At 39.8% G+C, this 19,779-nt stretch overlaps 1 protein-coding gene across 8 annotated transcripts in view; it reads left to right on the top strand.

Moving 5' to 3' along the window:
• The first annotated feature begins 1,790 nt into the window (after positions 1 to 1,790).
• The window catches only part of R3HCC1L (R3H domain and coiled-coil containing 1 like), a 71,829-nt gene continuing 53,840 nt past the window's right edge, over positions 1,791 to 19,779 (top strand). For 3 of the 8 annotated variants that reach the window (XM_005225656.5, XM_015460709.3, XM_002698418.7), the window contains exons 1-2: positions 1,791 to 1,835; positions 14,293 to 14,388. The gene's annotated coding sequence lies outside the window, so the exon portion shown is untranslated. Of the gene's footprint in view, positions 2,127 to 7,010; positions 7,110 to 7,143; positions 11,085 to 14,292; positions 14,389 to 19,779 lie in introns of those variants that run through there. The other 5 variants (XM_059882009.1, XM_005225658.5, XM_024986108.2 and 2 more) reach the window with 5 other exon arrangements.

Consider the following 19,779-nt stretch of genomic DNA (forward strand, 5'->3'; position numbering starts at 1 on the left):
CTTTAAATGGTTTAACCAAGTGTGGAAGTGAAAGTGAAGTCGCTCAGTCGCGTCACTCTTTGTGACCCCATGGACTGTAGCCTATCAGGCTCCTCCGTCCATGGGATTCTCCAGGCAAGAATACTGGAGTGCGTTGCCATTTCCTTCTCCAGAGGATCTTCCCAACCCAGGGATTGAACCCGGGTCTCCCTCGTTGTAGGCAGACGCTTTACCATCTAAGCCACCAAGGAAGCTCCCAAGTGTGACATGATTTAATTTTACTGGTATAAGGATAGAGACTTAGTGGGCCTGGCCTCCATGTTTTGTAAAAATCACTCAAGAGATACCCTTCCTTTTCTCTTCTCAAAGCCAATCAAGTGGATCCTTTAATTGGTTTAACCAAAAGTGTGATGTGATTAAATTTTTCTGGTTATATAAATAGGCCTGATGGCAGTGGGGAGGAACCCACAGAGGTGCTGATGGCAGTTGGGAGGAACTTGCAGAGGTGCTGAAGTGCTGGGCCCAGTAAGGAAGCCCACGCTGTAACCAGGTAAAAAATGAGACGGGTCTGATTTAAATCTCTGGCGGTGGGTGTGAAGAGGAAACAGATTCAAGAGATGCTCAGGACATAGAATCTACACAATCTGGTGCCCATTTGGACCCAGTGGAAGAAGTGAGACAGAGGAATCTAAGTTGAAGGTTGAAGTGAGTGTTAGTGAACAGGGAGGAGGAAGAGTCACTTTTAAAGTTGCTACATTTGAGGTGCTTGTTGGACGTGAAAATATTAGTTGCTCAATTGTGTCCAACTCTTTGCGACCCAATGGAGCCCGCCAAGCTTTTCTGTCCGCGGGATTTCCCAGGTCAAGAATACTGGAGTGGGTGGCCATTTCCTTCTCCGGCGGATCTTCTCAACCCAGGGATTGCACCTCAGTCTTCTGTATTGCAGGCAGGCTCTACCATCTGAGTCACCAGGGAAGCCCAAAGGGAGACTTAAATATTAGTGTTCTCCAAGAACTCTGATATTTAAGAAGCAGGTTAGAAAAAGAATTCTTGAAGGAGACGGAGAAGAATGACCAGAGAGGAAGAAGGAAAACCTGAAGATAGTTATAAAATAAGTGATAATGTCCAGCAGCATCAAATGGTGCTTAAAGCTAGAAGGCAATAGCACCCCACTCCAGTACTCTTGCCTGGAAAATCCCATGGATGGAGGAGCCTGGTGGGCTGCAGTCCATGGGGTCGCGAAGAGTCAGACATGACTGAGCGACTTCACTTTCACTTTTCACTTTCATGCACTGGAGAAGGAAATGGCAACCCACTCCAGTGTTCTTGCCTGGAGAATCCCAGGGACGGGGGAGCCTGGTGGGCTGCAGTCTATGGGGTCTCACAGAGTCGGACACGACTGAAGCGACTTAGCAGCAGTAACTTGAAACTACCTTCAGTGAATGATGGTGACAAGGGCACTTTCTTTCGGGGCAGAAGCCGCCGGGCAGAGGAGAAGGAGGAAGTGGCGACAGCGAGTTCAGACTACCTTTTTCAAGAAGCTTTGCTGTGAAGAGGAGGGATGGTACGTCTGTGAGGGACGTTAGGAGCTCTGACCCCTTTATAGCTGAGAGGGAAGGGGAAGAGTGAGCGGACAGCACCCCACACATCGCGGGGGCTGCGCTCTTCTGCCTACTCTTCCCCGCCACGTGACCCGGAGGCCGCCTACGCAGGCCGGCCTCGAGGAGACTACAGTCCCCAGAAGGCCGCGCTGCGCTGGGGGGGCGGAGCCGAGGCCTGGCGCACGTCTCGGAGGCTCGAGCGGAAGAGCTAGAGCTTGGAGGAGGCGGCGGATGCGGACAGCTAAGGCGCCCCGGGTAACGAGTTGCTTCGCGTACCTGTCCCTCCCTCCCTTCGCACTCCAGCCTGGGGCTCGTGGCTTCCACGTCTCCCTCAAGTCTTGGGACAAGCTTGCTTTCCCCTTTCGTTACCGGTATTTTTCTTCTCACGTGACGCGTGGCCGGCTCCCGCCCTTCGACCCTTGCGGGCCCTGGGTTGCGGGGGACGGTCTCAGAACCCTTTTTCCTTCTCTGGGCTCCGTGCTTGCTTTGGGTGCTCTCCTCAGATACTCTCTGCGAAGGGGCAGTTCCTTTCCTGTGTTTCAACAGGTACTGAGTGGGGACTTGGGCACCCCTTTTTCTCCCCAGTGGTTAGGAGGCTATGGACAGCGGGGGCCACCCGGGGCTTCGGGCGATTTCGGGGCGCGAGCCCTGAGCCTCTGGAGCGAGTCCGCTGGGCTGGCTGGGAGCCCCCGGGCTATGAGCTGGGAGTGAACTGTCTGTTCGCCAGGGAGGGTATACTTCCTGGTTTTCTTGGGCCACCCTCGGAAAACTCCAAGTCCGCTTTTTAAAGTTTTCTTTATCAATAAAAGCCTCTTCTCAGAGTTGAGTAGGGAAGAAGAACAGGATTTGGAATCTGATGTCCTGGGTAGAGTCTCGGGTCTGCCACTTGCTGGATCTGTTATCTTTTGTAGCCCGTTTATTGCCTCCCGGGTTTCCCAATCTGAAAAGTAGGGGTGATCGTCTTTGGCCTTCCTGCCTTCCAGTGTCGAGCAGTTTATTAGAAATGACATGTGTGAGAAAGCATGTTTCACATATAACAATCTCACTGTCTCTCTGTCTCCAGCCCAGGTCAGTTGAATTTTCAAATCGTGTTTCTGTGTTTATGAACTTGATCATAAACGTGATCGTGAACCGTATGAAGATCAAATGAGTTAATAAATACATAGGGGAAAAATGTCTTTGGAAACGAGTGTGAACCTTATAGATGTTCTTATGTCGTGTTCCTGGGGAAGAGGTAACATTAGGGCCCTATCACCTGTGGAGTCAGTTTTAAACTTCGTCTGGATTTTAAGGTCCACCAGAATTTGGCTTGTTCTGTCCCACCAGCGCTGCGTGCACGCACTTAGGAGCAGTCTTGCTCTGTCTTGCTTTGTTACAGCCATCCTTTCTTCAGTGCTACACAGTGTACAAGTATCCCAGAAAGTACTTCATGCTCCTCATGTGTAGTGCTAAGCTTGTCTCCAGCTGGTTGGCCCTTTTGAGGTACTACTTGTTCTAAACCCAGCTCTGATTGTATCACAGTGTCACTAACTTGAATGTATACTAGCTGAAATGAGAAATATTGGTGTTATTTTTACCTGTCCTGCTACATGTGTTAGGAGTCTGTGTTACCTTATAGTTAGAATTCAGAATATAAACAGCTAGGATTCTTGTGTAGTTTTTATTCCGGCAGTTCAGTCTGAGACTCCGCAGGTGACTTTGTTTCTCTTTCCCCTTGTAAAGAGTGAGGATTTTACAGTCAGCTTTTTGTGGGTTTGGCGGTATATTAAGTCTGAGACTCCGCAGGTGACTTTGTTTCTCTTTCCCCTTGTAAAGAGTGAGGATTTTACAGTCAGCTTTTTGTGGGTTTGGCAGTATAGTAAGTAGGTAGTCTTGTATTATTTCTGAAATCATTGCTTGGGAAATACTTGAATGTGGTTCTAAAACCAAAGGATGGCAGTACAATTGTTGAATGTATAAAGCTGAACAAATTTGAGTTGAAATCCTGGTGCTGTGACTTCCAGTTCATGAGTTGTGGCGAATTATTTCACCTCTTTAAGCTTGTCTACTAATTTCTGAAATGAAGATGATAGCATTTACCTGATAAGGTGTCTATACGGATTAAATGAGATGTGAATATAAAATAGTGCTGGAGTGAGTATTTGCTCATTATTTTGTTGCTATTCTAATTGATGACTATGATGATGGTAAAAAGTCATGAAATTTTAGGTAACGTATTTTCTTAAGATTCAGTTTTTTTGTTGTTGTTGGTAAGTGAGGATAGTTATCCTTAACCCATAAACTTAAAGAAGCAGTAAGAAGTGCTCAGATTGCAGGCTTTTTTTTTTTTTAAAGCAGTTGCATTTTATATAAAGATTATATTAGGCTATTTTTTATGTTTAGAAGTTTCCAGAATGCTCTTGTTGTTGGGGTGTGTTATTGGGCTAGTGCTTCATTGATAACCCATAGTAAGAATTTAGTTTTGTGTCTTTCTGCACATTATAGCTTGTAGCAGAACAGTTATCTATGTTAATGACTTAGATATAGACTATTGACTAGGATAGAGTTTTATAGAGAATTTTTTATTGGCTTCCCACCCTCCCTGCCTTTTTTTAAAGCCAGACTATTTGACTCTAAAAGTTCCATGTAGTGGGTAGGGGCCAGAAGATTTGGTGACTCTCAGTTTCTGAATGTGGTAACTTAGTGACAGGTGCTTATGGGGGCACTGGGGTGTGTGTATCTACAAGGAGTGAGAGTTTAGAGAAACCAAGAGGGAATGTCAGGTAGAGAAAACCGATTTGCTGGTCCAAGCAGAGTCTTAGAGTTAAGAATTGAAATGTTTACTTTTCATTCCTTCACATGCTGTGTTGACTGATGTCTGAAGATGCAAATGTCTAGGAACTGTTTCCTTTACTCTCTTTTTTGATGTGTTTTCCCCTGGCTCCACTTTACCAGTTTCACCCTGACCTGTAGTTAAGAATCAGCAAGATGACTATTATTTTTTTTTTTTACTACAGACTTGTGTATAAACTATAACAATAGTCATTTCCATTAAAATCTGATTTGTGTGCTGTAACATATTATTTTTTTCTTTATGTTTTAAACATTTTTGTTCTTTTTTCTTTAAAAGAAATTTTTGGAAGATAGACCCATTTTCAGGGTTAGTGAAAGACAGTATTATTGTTACTGTGTTTAGTTATTATATTTTCTTATAGTCATGAATTTAGGTGATACATATATATTCACTCTCATAAAGCTTCACATGATCACTGTAATTTTTTTAGCCAAGGTTAAGTTTGTTGACTGTGCCCACTGAGCCCTGAAAAATAGCAAAACTAATTGTCTAATGTGTTTCAATCTGTGACCCTGTCCTTATTAGCTCACCATTTACAAAATATCCCACCAGAATGAGCGATAAGACTAGTGTATTGTTGATTTGGAACTTGTGCACTCATTAGACATGACAGAAGTAAATGAACTAGTGTCAAAAGTAAAAGTGTAGATCTTTAATTATATAAACCTGCAGTACAAGACTAGCACTCACACTGTGTGTAAAACTGGTGACCTATGCTAAAGCTGAAACTCCAGTGTTTTGGCCACCTCATGCGAAGAGTTGACTCATTGGAAAAGACTCTGATGCTGGGAGGGATTGGGGGCAGGAGGAGAAGGGGACGACAGAGGATGAGATGGCTGGATGGCATCACTGACTCGATGGACGTGAGTCTGGGTGAACTCCGGGAGTCGGTGATGGACAGGGAGGCCTGGCGTGCTGCGATTCATGGGGTCGCAAAGAGTCGGACACGACTGAGCGACTGAACTGAACTGAACCTGAACTATATTTTAGACGTTTTTCTTGGTTGAATTGTATTGGTTGCAGGCATTCCACCCACAGGAAAAGTGAGAAGAAATGGAACTAGGATGTTTATGTCTTAAAAGAGAACCTACTTCTACTATGCCACCCACCAGAAAATGTGCTCTAGCTAGTGGGGGAAACATGAAGAGTTTTCTGTTAATGAGCCCGGTAGGATGAATGAAGCCTGGGTAACTCCTGAGCTCCTGAGAGTTTATTGAATTACAGGGGAATTCCAGTTGTCAGAGGTTTCGATAGAAGAGCAGTTACAGGCTATTGCTGTGCAGCAGTAAACCTGCGTGTGGAGAGAATATTTCCTCTCAGTAGAACATGGACCCATTGCTCACAGTCTGTGCTGTGCCATTTCGCAGTCTCATGCTAGCCTTCTGTCTAGTTTTTTAATTCTTCAAATTTGTTCTTCGGTTTTATTTAATCTGTTGTCCCTTGTGCCCTTTTTAAAAATTTTCTATTATTATTTATTTTTATGTCAAACATGGCTGGTTTAGACTAGGGATAACAACAGAGAAGCAGAGAAGCAGTGTTAGAAACAGCAGATTCTGGTGTCTAATATTCTGAGGTTCCCAAATAACATGAGTTAACCTGTACATACAGTGATATGAATTTCTAGAATGGACAAATGCATTACTGTTTAACTTGGTGCTAAGGCAAAAATATGGGCAAATGGTGTGTGGTATTCTTATTATGAGATTTGCCTCTTAGGAAAAAATAGGTGTAGTGTTAATACTGGCTTGCATATGGGCTGTTTCAGGTTCTTTGCCATGGAATGCCAGATGAGTATTAGAGAAGGGAAGTCCTTGGATTTAAACATTCCCCTCTGAAGTTTATACCAGTAGCCCTGTTTGTTTTTTTCTTGTCATCTGTAAAATAGGGTTAATAATACCAACCCTGTTTGTTTATAAAGAGTAGAGGGAAAAGTTAACAAGAATGTCTTGGAAATGAGGTGACTAGGGGAAAGGCTGACGGAAGGGCAGAGACAGAGAGGAAAAGTCTCACACTGGGGTGCGTAACTTGTCCCTGAGACAGAAAGAGGGTACCCAACAAAAAGCAGAGAGTGAGGGTTAGTCAGAGACAGAGAGGGGACATCAGAAACCCTTAGGAGGGACAGTCAGACTGAGGCAGTTAGAAAGAGGGGTAAACAGATGCAGAGCAAAGGGCTGACTTAGAAATGTCAGGGAGGGAACTGCGAAAGACTGCAGGAGGGAACCAGGAGGGCATGGCCAAGAGCTTGTTGAGTGAGTTTTTTGAGTTTTTGTCTGTTATTTGGGGAGTTCTTGTAGACATTTGTAATTAGCCAAGAGGGAAGAACTGCAGATATTAGTAGTAAATCAAGTAACATGTTTATACAGTTTTTATTACACTAAAATTTTCCCTTAAGCACTCGTTTTATTTTGCATATTCAGAATACAAACACCAAGCCAGCTTTTGCCGCAGGCCTGTTAACTGCCTTCATTTGGTGGTTGTTGAGTCGCTAAGTCGTGTCCAACACTTTTGCAACCCTGTGGCCTGTAGCCTGCCAGGCTTCTCTGTCCATGAGATTTCCCAGGCAAAAATCCTCGAGTGGGTTGCCATTTCTCTTCCAGGGGATCTTCCTGCCTCAGGGATTGAACCTGCGGCTTCTGCGTGTCTCCTGCATTGCAGGCGGAGTCTTTACTGCTGAGCCACCAGGGAAGCCCTCATAGGTAAACTCATTTTAAAAAATAAAATAAAATGATTAGTTTCTTTTTTAGAAATACTTTTTTCTTAAAAAAATATCAAATACATGCTTACTGTGGAAAACTTGGAAAATACAGAAAAGTTTAAAGAACAACAAAACCCATAATCTCACAACCTAAGCAATACATAACGAGGCCTGCCCTTTCATTTTGTTGATGGTTTCCTTTGCTTTGCAGCAGCTTTTGAGCTTGATGTAGTTCCATTTGTTTATTTTTGGTTTTGTTCCCCTTCCCAAGGAAACAGATTCCAAAAAATATTGCTGAGACTGATGACAAAGAGTGCGCTGCCTGTGTTTTCTTCTAGCAGTTTTATGGTTTTAGGTCTTACGTTTAAGTCTTTCATCCATTTTGAGTTTATTTTTTACTTGGTGTAAGAAAGTGGTGTAGTTAAATTGTTTTACACGTGGGTGTCCAGTTTTCCCACCAGCATGTATTGAAGAGACCACTTTCCCCACTGCGTAGTCTCGCCTCCAGCATTGTGGATTAACGGACCCTCTAAGTGTGCGTTTATTTCTGGGATGCCTGTTTTCTTACGTAGTCTGGTCAGTCTTTGCAGTTCACCCCATTCTACTAAATGTAAAATAGAGCAGTATCTATTTGAGGTTATTAGGACTCTATGGAAGAGGAGGATCTTGAAGGAAGTGATAGAATGACAAATTGAGAGGACAGAGGAAAATTCCACATAGAGTGGTGAGAAGCTAGAAGCAAGAAGTGCAGTGTGTGAACTGTATGAGACAGAAGGGGTATTTTAATATTTCACAAATGGAAGATGATGTGTAGTAGAGAGATGATTTGCTAGGTTTACATGTGTATAAGGATAATGAAGAATTAATGGAAGGCTCTGAAGGCTGGGCTGAAGAACTTAGATTTGATCCTTAAAGATGATATTTTTGTTGAAAGTGATGATGAAAACAGTATTTGAGAAAGATTGTTGTGGTGGCTTAGAGGGGTAACCCCAAGTAGGGAGTGGCTTTAGGGTAGGCAATAGGACAGTCATGGAATAATGTAGACATAGAAGGTGTAAAGCTCTTGTGGAGGAAGAGCAAGAAGTGTAGGGTTAGAAAAGCTGAAAGTTGGAATACCTCAGAGTTTTGAGTTTGACAGATACGTGTATTGTAGCATTTTGATAGTGACATTGAGGAAGGATCTCCTAGAGGTCTAGGGAGAAAGATACTGAGTTCAGGTGCTTTTACAAGTTGTAGGTTTGAGTGGTAGTTGAAAAATCTGGTACTTTAAAAGTAAAGATCTTCATTATTAAATTTATTATAAATGAATACTGTCCCTTTTAAAGTAATCATTCTTAAGACTATGCATTTATTCTAGCAAATAAATATTCTTTGGATTTGTCTTTTGGAACTGCTTTCAGAACCAATAGAGCCATACAAGAAAACCAGTCTCATTACTTTATGGTCATATCTTTTGTGCCCAAGAATATTATCTTGCTTGATCACTCATCTTATTTACCATATTTATTTCTAAGTGATATTTGACGGTCCCTAAAAGTTAATCTGCAGAGGCCTTAAATTTATTACCATGCTGGATTTTTAAATAACTGTAATCACTGCTGAGAACAACCTTAAGCTGTGATAACATTCGGAGAAGAGATGCTAGTGCATGCTGGTTAAGAGGGTGGGTTCTGGAAGACTAGGTTTGAATGATCTCTTTAGTACATTAATTCTGTATCTTGAATAAGTTTCTTAACTTGCCTTAACTTGCCTCCATTTCCTCATTTTTAAAAGGAGGATGGTGATAATACTTCCTGCTTCATAGGATTATCATGAGGATTAGTTACTAGAACGGTGCCTGGCATATTTTAAAAGCTCGGTGTTAGCTGTTTATTGCCATCACAGCAACTACTATTGCTGCCATCACCGTTTTGTCTATTTATCTTTTTAGTTTTAAAAATCACTTATGTTCCTGTTTAATTACATCTTGTACAAATGGAACAATGGACAGCTAGAGTTAAAATTAGAGCTCAAATAAATGATCAGACACGTAGGAATGAAGCTTTTTAGAATGTGTGAATTTAGTGGGAGAAGAGCAGAAAAGACAAATTTTCCTCACTGTGAAGTTTGACCAAGGATAGAATATTGGGGAATATTCATGGTAAAAGAGTGTGAAGCAGAAAAGGAAACCAGCAAAGGACCAGTGGAAGATTGTTTAGAGAAAGGAAGAAACTCTGGAGTGTACATTAGTATAGAGGTTATATTAATTAGGATAAGATTTGGTTGCAGTCAAATAATAGAGACTTAAGCGTGATGAAAGTTCATTTCTGTCACTGTCACGACTTCCAGAAGCAGCCTGGGACAGTCGTGGTTGTCACGGCGTCACGTCGTTGCACCACTGTGCGTGGATTCTGTTCTTTTCCAAAGTTGCCTGCTGGTCTAAGGTGGCTGTTGGAGTTCCAGCCTCTTCATCCACATATGAACCAGCAGAAAGGAGGAAGAGGACACATCTTCTTCCCTTTGAGGATACTTCCTGAAAGTTAGATGTCCCACTTTTGCTCATGTTCTGTTGGTCACAGAGCCACATCTTCCTGCAGGAGAGGTTGGGAAATGTAGACTATTTTGAATGCTCAGTGCCTGGAGAGAAAAATGAGGGAAAATAAGGATAACCCAAGGGTAGCTAGTTGAAGAATCTAGGGTAGATAACAGAACTAATAGTCTGTGTGTGTGTGCCAGACTGCTTCAGTCATGTTCGACTCTGCGACCCATGGACTGCAGCTCTCCAGGCTTCTTTGTCCATGGAATGAATTTTCCAGGCAAAAATACTGGAGTGGGTTGCCATGCTTAGGATAGTTTAATTCTTCATTGGTGATCCTTGATCGAGTTTCTGTATTTGTGAAACTATGAGTATGAAACTACTCTTATCAAACTGCATCAGTAGTCCTCTGTTTTTAGGGTGTTCTCCCTTCATGAATCCTTACTTAGTTAGGATTACCAGTCTCTTACAGGGAAAAAGGTGATGGGTATGTATGTATATGTATGCATGTATGTGCTATGTGTATAGATACATAATATACATTTATATATATATATATATATTTCCTCATTTAGCATTGGTGTTTGCCAAAATTGCTTCATATAGCAACAGTCTGCCTTAAAATTGTGTCTGATATCTTTCTTTCATTCTTTTAAGCTTCTAATTTTACCTAGCCTTCTATTCACTCTCCAGTTTGGTTGTTTTGGGCCATTGTTTTTAATCTCTGTCCTTTTATATTCCTACTCTCTCTCAGTGCTGTTAATGCTGTTAATAGTACTTCCCAAAATAGATAAATGAGCAAATTTAATTAAATGTGTTATTTGCACTCTCCTGATCATTAATGAGTTTGTATGTAAGGTCAGGCCTACAATCTTCCTGGTATTATAATGACTGAATTTTCTCTGTCCACTAAATGGAGAAGTATTTGCTTTAGAGTTTTTTATTCTTAAAGCTTCCATATTTTGTATGTTTATGTTCTTTTAATGTTGGAAATATGAAGGTCTTCTAACAATAAAGGGAGAGTGTTTTCCCTGTTTGAGAGTAAGATACAGACCTATCCCTATTTACCTAAATACTTGAGAGTATATTTTCTAAAGGCAAGGACGTTCTTTTATGAAAGCATACTACAGTTATCAAAATCAAGAAATTAACATTGATTTAATATTACACTGTAGTCCACAGACTTATTCAGATTTCACTCATTATCCCAATAATGTACTGTTTTGTAGCAAAAGAAAATTCTGGCTCTTGGAGTGTATTCAATTGTCATGTCTCTTTAGTTTCCTTTAATCTGGAGCGTTTCCTCAGTCTTTGCTTTTGCAGGACATTAACATTTTTGAAGAGTCCAGGCCAGTTATTTTGCTGTTATTATTGTTGAGTCGCCAAGTCGTGTCCAACCCTGCCATCCCGTGGACTGCAGCTTGCCAGGCATCCCTGTCCTTCACTGTCTCCTGGAGTTTGGTCAGTTTCATGTCCATTGAGTCAGTGATACTATCTAACCATCTCATCCTCTGTGGTCCTCTTCTCCTTTCGCCTTCGATCTTTCCCAATATCAGGGTCTTTTCCATGAGTCAGCTTTTCGCATCAAGTGGCCAAAGTATTGGAGCTTCAGCTTTAGCATCAGTCCTTCTAATGAATATTCAGGGTTAATCTCCTTTAGAATTGACTGGTTTGATCTCATTGAAGTCCAGGGGACTCTCAAGAGTCTACTCCAGCACCACAATTCAAAGGCATCAGTTCTTTTGTAGAATGCTTATAAATTGGGTTTATCTGCTGTTTTCTCATTACTGGCTTCAGATTACCCATTTCTGGCAGGACTACCGCAGAAGTAACGTTATGCTTCTCAGGGCATTGTGTCAGGAGGCACAGGATATTGAAATATTAGTAATGTGGTCTTGGATAACTCCTTTAAAGGTAGTATTTGCCAGGTTTTCCAGTGCAAAGTTACTGTTTTTCCTTTTATAATTACTTTGGTGGTAAAATATACATAAAATTTATCATTTTAACCATTTTAACCAAAGTGTATAGTTCAGTGATTAAGTACATTGACATTATGTTTTTAATTTTGAGGTATCTTTGAAAAGGTACTTTGAGATTTTATAAATTTCCTACTTCTCCTTGAACCTTTACTAACTTTTGTATATCTGCCTGAATCATTTTCATGATGGTTCCTAAATGGTGATTTTCTAATTCCGTCATGTCTCTTATACTTACTTATAATACTTTATTTCATTATTTATTTTGATGCTGTTACTGATTTGGTCAGTGGGAGCCCATGCAAGCTGATTGCTGTTTCCTATTGCCTTGCCCTTGTCACTCATATACACATTCATATACATCTTTTTTTGTCTTCTGAAAGCAATGAGTTTATATTGATACTTCTGATTCCAGTCCAACACTACAGGGTTTATTCATTGTGTATTTATAACTCCCTCTTCCAAAAGTGAGAAACTTGTCCCTATGGTTTGCATTTTTACTTATTGGACTAGTCCTAGAATACCAGAGAATAGTTTCATACCACTGCTTAGAAGACATCTCCTATGGACAGGGAGGCCTGGCATGCTGTGATTCATGGGGTTGCAAAGAGTCGGACACGACTGAGCGACTGAACTGAACTGAACTGAACTGAAGTAGAGTTCAATATTTGTTTTCCTTATCCTATGGGCATATAGTCTAAATATCCACTGGTCAATAAAGTAGCCACTAACTGCATGAATTGAGATGTACTGGATTTTGTAAACTTAATATGAAATAAGAAATGTGAAATATCCCAATAATATTTAAATAATATGTTGAAATATTTTAGATATATTAGATAAAGTAAATAAAGTTAATTTTAACCATTTTAACATGGCTGCTAGAAGATTTTAAATTACATATGTGGCATCCATTATCTTTCTGTTGGACATCACTGAGCAAGAAACCACATTCAAAAGTTACTTGGGTTAGTTTTCTCCCCAACTTTCTTTCTGTAACATAGTTATGTTAGTCATTTGCAATACAATTCATTTCTGTTGTATTCTAAGTTTTTCTCCCCATCCTAATTGATCTTACTTATCTTTGAGCATGTGAAGCATTAATATGGTTCCAAAAGTCAGAATTATATATATATATACACTCAAAGCAGTGTCACCCATTTCTTCTTTCTTTTTCACCCTGTTTTCACCCAGCCTTTATAGGTAATCAATCCCATCAGTCTCTGGATTACCCTTTTGGTGGTTTTCCCCCCCCAGGTATGAGGAGATAACACATTTATTATTTTTTTTTATTTCTTAACTTTTTACACAAAATTTAGCATACTGTAGATACTCTTTTGTTCTTTGCTTTTTTAAATTAAACATTTCACTTCAATATGTTTTGGACTCCATTCCATATCAATTTATAGCACTCACTGTCCCATCCTCCCTTTGTCTTTTCCTCCCTCTTTTGGTTACTCTGTTGTGGTAACCTTAACCATTCTCTCATACCATTTCCAGTGTTTTGAATTTATAAGCAGTGCTGCAGTAACTAACCTTGTTTATATATATTTTTGTATGTTGGAAGTGTATGTTTGGGTAAATACCTAAAATAGGATAGTTAGGTCAAAAGTTTACTGGAGTGGGTTGCCATTGCCTTCTCTGAAAGCAAATATAGTTTTCTTAAATATTGCTCAATCCCTTTCTGTGAGAGGTTGTACAAGTTTGAATTTGCACCAGCAATGAATGAGAGTTTTTCCCATAAACTAATTATCCGAGTATGTTGGTATGCTTTTTAGTTTTTCCTATCCTATTTGTAGTTAGAAACAAAGTATCTCAATGTAGTTTTAATTGTCACTTTGCAGTTAATAATCTTTTCATAGAATATATAAAAGTCATTTTAATATCTTTCTGTGTGAAGTATATTTTTAAGTTCATTTTTCTATCAGACTTTTTTTTTCTCCCTCAGTTTTTAAGAGTCCTGTAGAAGTCTAGTTATTTCCTTATGATAAATTCTTTGAAGGAGAATTGCTGGATCCAAAGGTCCTTTGATATATAAAAGATTTTGAAATATTGTTAAAATGCTTTCTATATTAATAAAATATGTATCTCCATTAACAATGTGGAGCCCTATTCAGTCTTTACTGACCAAAACAGACCTTACTTTTTTAATCTTTGTTTGTCTGATGGATAAAATAGTAGATTTATTGTGGATTTCTTTGCTAACTGATGTGATTTATTTTTTCTTTGTTAACTGATGATGGTTTATTTTTTATTTGTCCAGCTAGCTGTCCATTCAACATATTCTTACTGAACAGCCACTATGTACCATCCTAAAAGTTAGAACTATAGTAATGACCAGAAGTTGAACATCTTTTTGTGTTTCAGTCATTTGTATTATTTTGTTTCTTATCTCCATCTCTCTTTCTGTTTTTAATGGCATTTAATAGATGTTTTGTCTCCTCAGACTAGTTCTCAAGAGGACTGAGAATGAGAGAAAATGACATTTCCTTATTCTGTTCTGTTGTTGAATTTCTAAAAAGTATTTTTGTGTGTGTGTTTATTTTTATTGCCCATTCTGTGGCAAATCACTGTGTGAAACTCTTAGAGTGTTCATGAAATGAGATCATAAAAGTTAAAGGCACAAACAGGTATCAAAGAAGTGATAAGTACTGATTTTTGTAAAACTAACTTTCATCATTATTATTTTCCAGGAGAGGCTGCTGTCTATCAGAGGGAACTTTTGTACCATTTGCCTCAGATGCAGCCTGTCTGCACATTCTAGAGTTTTATTAAATGCCACGTATTTGGTAAGTCAGTTAACTAGAAATACTGTTTACTCTGTTTGCTAATGTTTTGTATGTTCTTAGTGCCATTTTACTTGGTAACTCTCCTATGTAACAGGTTTGAAAGTGGCAGTATCCTGAAAGACTTGCAGGGTCTTTTGAGGATCTTCTTGCTTCTGTTCATGTGTCTTTCTTAAATTTTGGTGTTTGTTGTAGAGAGAATAGGGGCTTGTTAAATATTGGAATTAGTTCTCAAAGTGGGATTACTAGCTTTGCTCTTTTCAGTCTCTTTCTACTATAGAACTGAGAATTAACATCCTTCCTGTCCAGCTCTAGCTTCCCTGTAGTTCACATAGGGAGCAGCAAAGACGCAGTGTGAGGGGAGGAGTCTGATGGACTGGGAAGACTATATGATTAGTGAAATCCTCGGGAAACCATGATAAAGCAGAATGAATAAGGCTATCAAAGAAATTATGGATGAAAACGAATTGATAGCTAGTGAAACTGATGTTAATTTTTAAAATGTTACTCTATAGATGTTTATTGTTAATTAAATTTTTTTTCTAAGAAGACTTAAGTTGCTATGACCTGCTGTTTTGTGAGAGGTTTCTCTTCCCCACATCCTGTGATAATCTTTTCAGTCTGTTCCAGCTTCTGACGCTCATGTGTAGCCATTGGCAACCAGGAAACGGATATAGAGGATGACGGATATATAGGATGAAGGCTTGTTCAGAGGGTCAGTCATAGCACTGTCAGGAGATAATTGTACTTGTGTGCTGCTGAAGCACATGCAAAGAATTGGATTAAAGCTTTAAAGAAATGATATTGGTGATTTGCAGAATTTCCTTTTAAATGGGTTTGCACAGCAAGACATAGAAGCAAATGTTGATGTTGAGAACTGAGTTCAAAACAGAGTACTATCAAATAAAATTTAAGAATGAGGAGCCATGGGCACAGGAAAAAGGGGAAGGAAGATCCTCCTTTGATTTTTTTTTTTGGTAGCCTCTTGGCTTCTGTTAGCATCAGAAAGCTGACTTCAGGTGTTCCTAGATGATGTGCACGTCTCGTGTCAGTAGAGAGAGACATGGGATTTCATTGTGCTTGACTGAAAGGGCCACGTCTGAGAGTAAACCAAGTGAGTTTTAATCTTGGTTATTTAAAATCTCCTTGTACCTGTCTTATTAGGAGTATTATTTTTTTTTAAGAAGAAACTAATTTGCGACTGGCTATAAAGACTGACATTGTGTCCTGGAAAATGCTGTACTAACACTGCGCTGTCCCACGGGGGCACTTCTCAGGTCCCCAAACACAGTGCTGACAATCTGTGACAGCCTGCAAATTGTTGGGCAGCATTTTGGGAGGATGGACAGCGGAGTGAGGCAGTTGTGTATAAGTTACAGAGGAGATGGGGAGGGGGAGAAATGAGAGAAGAGCAGAGCAGCTCAGGTTCTGTGGGTAGTTTGAACAGTAGCTATTCTCCTTGTGAGCTCTGCTGATACCACTGAAATGAACAGCTGAAATTGGTTTCGGTGGGGTAGAAATGTGTTTCACTTTTCCTTTCAAGGAGTTATGGTTTCATTTTGTCTTAAAAACTGTAAGGTTAGATGTTCTGTTGAGAAAAGTAGAAGTTGGATAGATTGGAAAGTTTCGAAGAGACTAGAAATATCACTTCATACTAGGAAATGAAACTATAAAAATCAAAGGAATGGGGATGGGTCTTGCCTTTTCCAGAGACTGTTGCAATGGTAGTAAGGCCAGTTATCATATCTAGATCCAAAACAATTGAGCTCTTATCTCAGACAAATGTATATCCTGATATTTGTTAGTTTATTAGATACCTCTGGTGGCTCAGTGGTAAAGAATCCACCTGCAGTGCAGGAGACACTGGTTCCATCCCTGGATTGGGAAGATCCCCTGGAGAAGGAAATGGCAACCCATTCCTGTATTCTTGCCTGGGGAATCCCATGGACAGAGGAGGCTGGTAAGCTACAGCCCATGAGGTTGCAGAAGAGTTGGACATGACTTAGCGACTAAACAACATACTAAGGTATCACCAGCTATTTGTTTCAGAAACACTTGGCCAACTATGGGAATCTTCACCAGGTAGCAAGGCACAAGTTTCTGGATATTTGGACTGTGGAGTGGAATGTGACGTGGGGCAAACTTTGGTTCAGTTCTCTCTCTGATCGTGAGAATGGTTATACAAAGTAAGTGTATCTGATTGCTCCCCTAGATGTAATGTCTGTTTATGAGTATGGGATTAGACTTGGGGCACACTGTTATGGAGCCCATTCCTCCTGTTGATCCTGTTTCTGGGTTTTGGTTAAATGTTATTGCTTGCTCATTGATGCCATTGGGTTAAGCAAGTAATGTTGAGCAATGTCAGTATTAAGATTGTGTGCTATTGCAACACCTTTACCTGATGGTACATAATAGTAATAATAAAAAAAGCCAGGGTAAATGAAAGAACAGATGGTGTAAGGGAGTTTGAAGATCTAGACGCAACAGTAATAGTATCACTTCTCAGCAATTGCCTATAGGGTCTAGACTTGACTCTCCATTGCTTATGGTATTGAATGACTGAACCTAGTGTTGAGGGCCCTCCAGGCTGAAAACAGAATATTCTTTCTGGCAGAATATTCCACACTTTGCTATATTGACCCTTTGGCTCCAGTAGTTTCTATAGCTGTCTCCAGAATAAGGTTTTTTGAATTACTGCCTCTTCAGATTGTTCAGACCATTCCTTCTACTTGGAATATCTCCCTTCAGTCCCTGGTCTACATACTAGCTTCCAATTCCCCTTTGATGCTATCTTCTTCAACTGTTCCAAGACCTAAGTGATAGCTCTCTTTTCTGATTTTTAATATTTACAACTTTTTATTTGTCAATTTTATATTACCTTAAAACACCTTTTAAAAAAATTTCTTACCTTCCCAATTAGGTAGAGACAACTTAAAGAGGAGGCTGTGTTATTCATGGGCTTCAAACTGTGTCCTTACCTGTGGTCCAGCTTTATGGTTTCCACTGTCCCAGCGTAAATCTCAGTACAATATGTGCACTTAAAACATGTTTGGCTACAAGAAAATGCCATTACCTATTGTTAGCTATTACTAACTTTTAACATTTGTCTTGCTTTTTGTATCATAAAAATATTAGATTAAAATACAGTTTAGTACCCAAACCATGTTTGTTCAGTAGATTATTCTGCTTTGAAAGCCTTTTGTAACACTCTCGACAGGTTTCCTGATCCTTAAAGGAGCAGTTCTCTGAAGATGTTTATGTATTGTAAGCTAATTGTTTGCTGTTCTTGAAACTTAATTAGTAAACTTTCAGTCTGCATATAAGAGAGTCTTTTATTTATTAATTATCTGATGTTTTTTCTTTGCCTGTTTTAAAGTGAAGCTTGCTTCTTTTGATGTCTCAGTTTCTGATCAGCCACATTTGGTCTTCACACTCGCTAGTACAGCTACAAGGAGGAAGGAGATAAGAGTTGTAACTATATCTCTAACATACCTTTACAATTATTCTCTTTGGTTATTATTGCACTTTGGTATTTTTGCTTTTTTGAAAGTATACTATGCTTTGTTTACCCCATTTTTTTAGAACGCATGTATTCTGGTCTACTGTAGTAGTGAAGTGTAGGGACTTTGGAATCCTAACCAACACTTGGAAGCTGTGTGATCTTCAGTAACTTGGTTTTAGATTTCTCATCTGTAAAATTGAGATAATAGCACCTACCTCTTGGTATGTACTTGGGGTCAAATGAGACAATATGAATAAGACACAGATTAAGCCCATTAGCCTCTGCTTTCAAAACTTACTCAGTGGTTTATTAGCTTTAGTTTGTGAATCTTGGGTTTCTGTGGTGGCTTAGATGGTAAAGAATCCGCCTGCAATGCAAGAGACCTGGGTTTGATCCCTGAGTCAGGAGGATCTCCTGGAGAAGGGAATGGCAACCCACTCTAGTATTCTTGCCTGGAGGACTCCATGGATAGAGGAGCCTGGAGGGCTACAGTCCATGGGGTCACAGAGAGTCAGACACGACTGAGTGACTTTCAAAGGGGAAAAATGATCAAGCTTAATGCATGTCAGATTTAAGGCACAGCCCTGAAAGCCTTATTCGTTCTGACTCTTATTCTCAATAGGATATCAGTGCAACCCAGGATAGACCCAGGAAAGGAACTAATTTCAAAGAAGTGTAGAAACACAGACCAACCTCCAGATGTGTAATGAGGGAAAGAAATTTTAGGAAGGTGTTTTCTTCTCTCCTCTCTACCACCAGATAGATACACAGAGTAGGAAGCAGAGTGCTTGCTATACCTTTATGTTACATATTGCTATTGTTTAGTTATATTAAAGCTTTGATCTGCGGTGGTCAGTTGTAGGTGCAAATATTAGACTCGGAACAGCTAAGTTGGTGAACGATGGGGTTACCACATCAGTGGAGTGTGAAAGAGACTAAGCTGCGGACTGTTTCCCAGCCTCTAAAGCGTGAAATCAGTTGGTGCCGATGCATGGCGGCTGTAGCCAGTGGAGTATAAAATAAGTTGGGAACGTGAATTGTGTTATGTTATGAGAAAAACCTTTTCATGCCATAGTTTGTTTACATATTTTGGGGCCCTCAAGACCCCTGCTGGAATAATCTCTCCTGTATCTTTCATTGTCTGGATACTCAGATTTTTTTATGAAATATTTCTTCCACTTCTGCAGCCTATAATCTTTGTTCAGCTGCATGCACAGAAGCAAAGGCTATAAATGTCTGGAGCAGACTAATATTAAAATACTGACTGTTATATTCTGTTTAAGATTACATCTGAAAATGCCATTTGCAGGAGGTATTTATTGTACAAGTTTCTTCTCTCTTTAGATTCAGATTTGAAAGTGCGCTCTTCATTCTGCTTTGAAGGTTCCTCTAGTCTAGGAGCTGTGCCATCAGTTTCACTGCTCGTTGTTCCCATGTGCCTCTGGAGAAAGGTGGAGAAGGATAATGTTTTCAAATGGTCGTGGGAGTAGATAGGAAGAAGTACAGAGATTATTCTTATGGGGAATAGAAGAGAGGGAGTTCCTCTCCTGACACCTGGTTAGGTTCTTCAACCATATGGCTTTGAGGGTGAGGCAAGGTGAATGAGGAAGTTTCAGAGATAGTAGTAGATTATTATTGTCAGCACTTTTAAGTCTGGAAGGTTATTGGAAATAGTCATGCCATGAAAGCATTAATCTTTCATTCTTACCCTAGTTGATTTTCTTGTTTTACTGCAGCAGTCTTTGAACTCTCTTTTGGTTGCTTTGCATTTATACAGATTCTAAGCAAATTGCTAATATTTATGAAATTAATAGATGATTGTGAGAGACCATCTTGCTGAGTATCATCAGGCAGTCTAGTGTACTGGTTAAATGCAGGGACTTTGAAATCCT

The sequence above is a fragment of the Bos taurus genome, chromosome 26, assembly GCF_002263795.3.
Source record: "Bos taurus isolate L1 Dominette 01449 registration number 42190680 breed Hereford chromosome 26, ARS-UCD2.0, whole genome shotgun sequence".
Lineage (NCBI taxonomy): Eukaryota > Metazoa > Chordata > Mammalia > Artiodactyla > Bovidae > Bos > Bos taurus.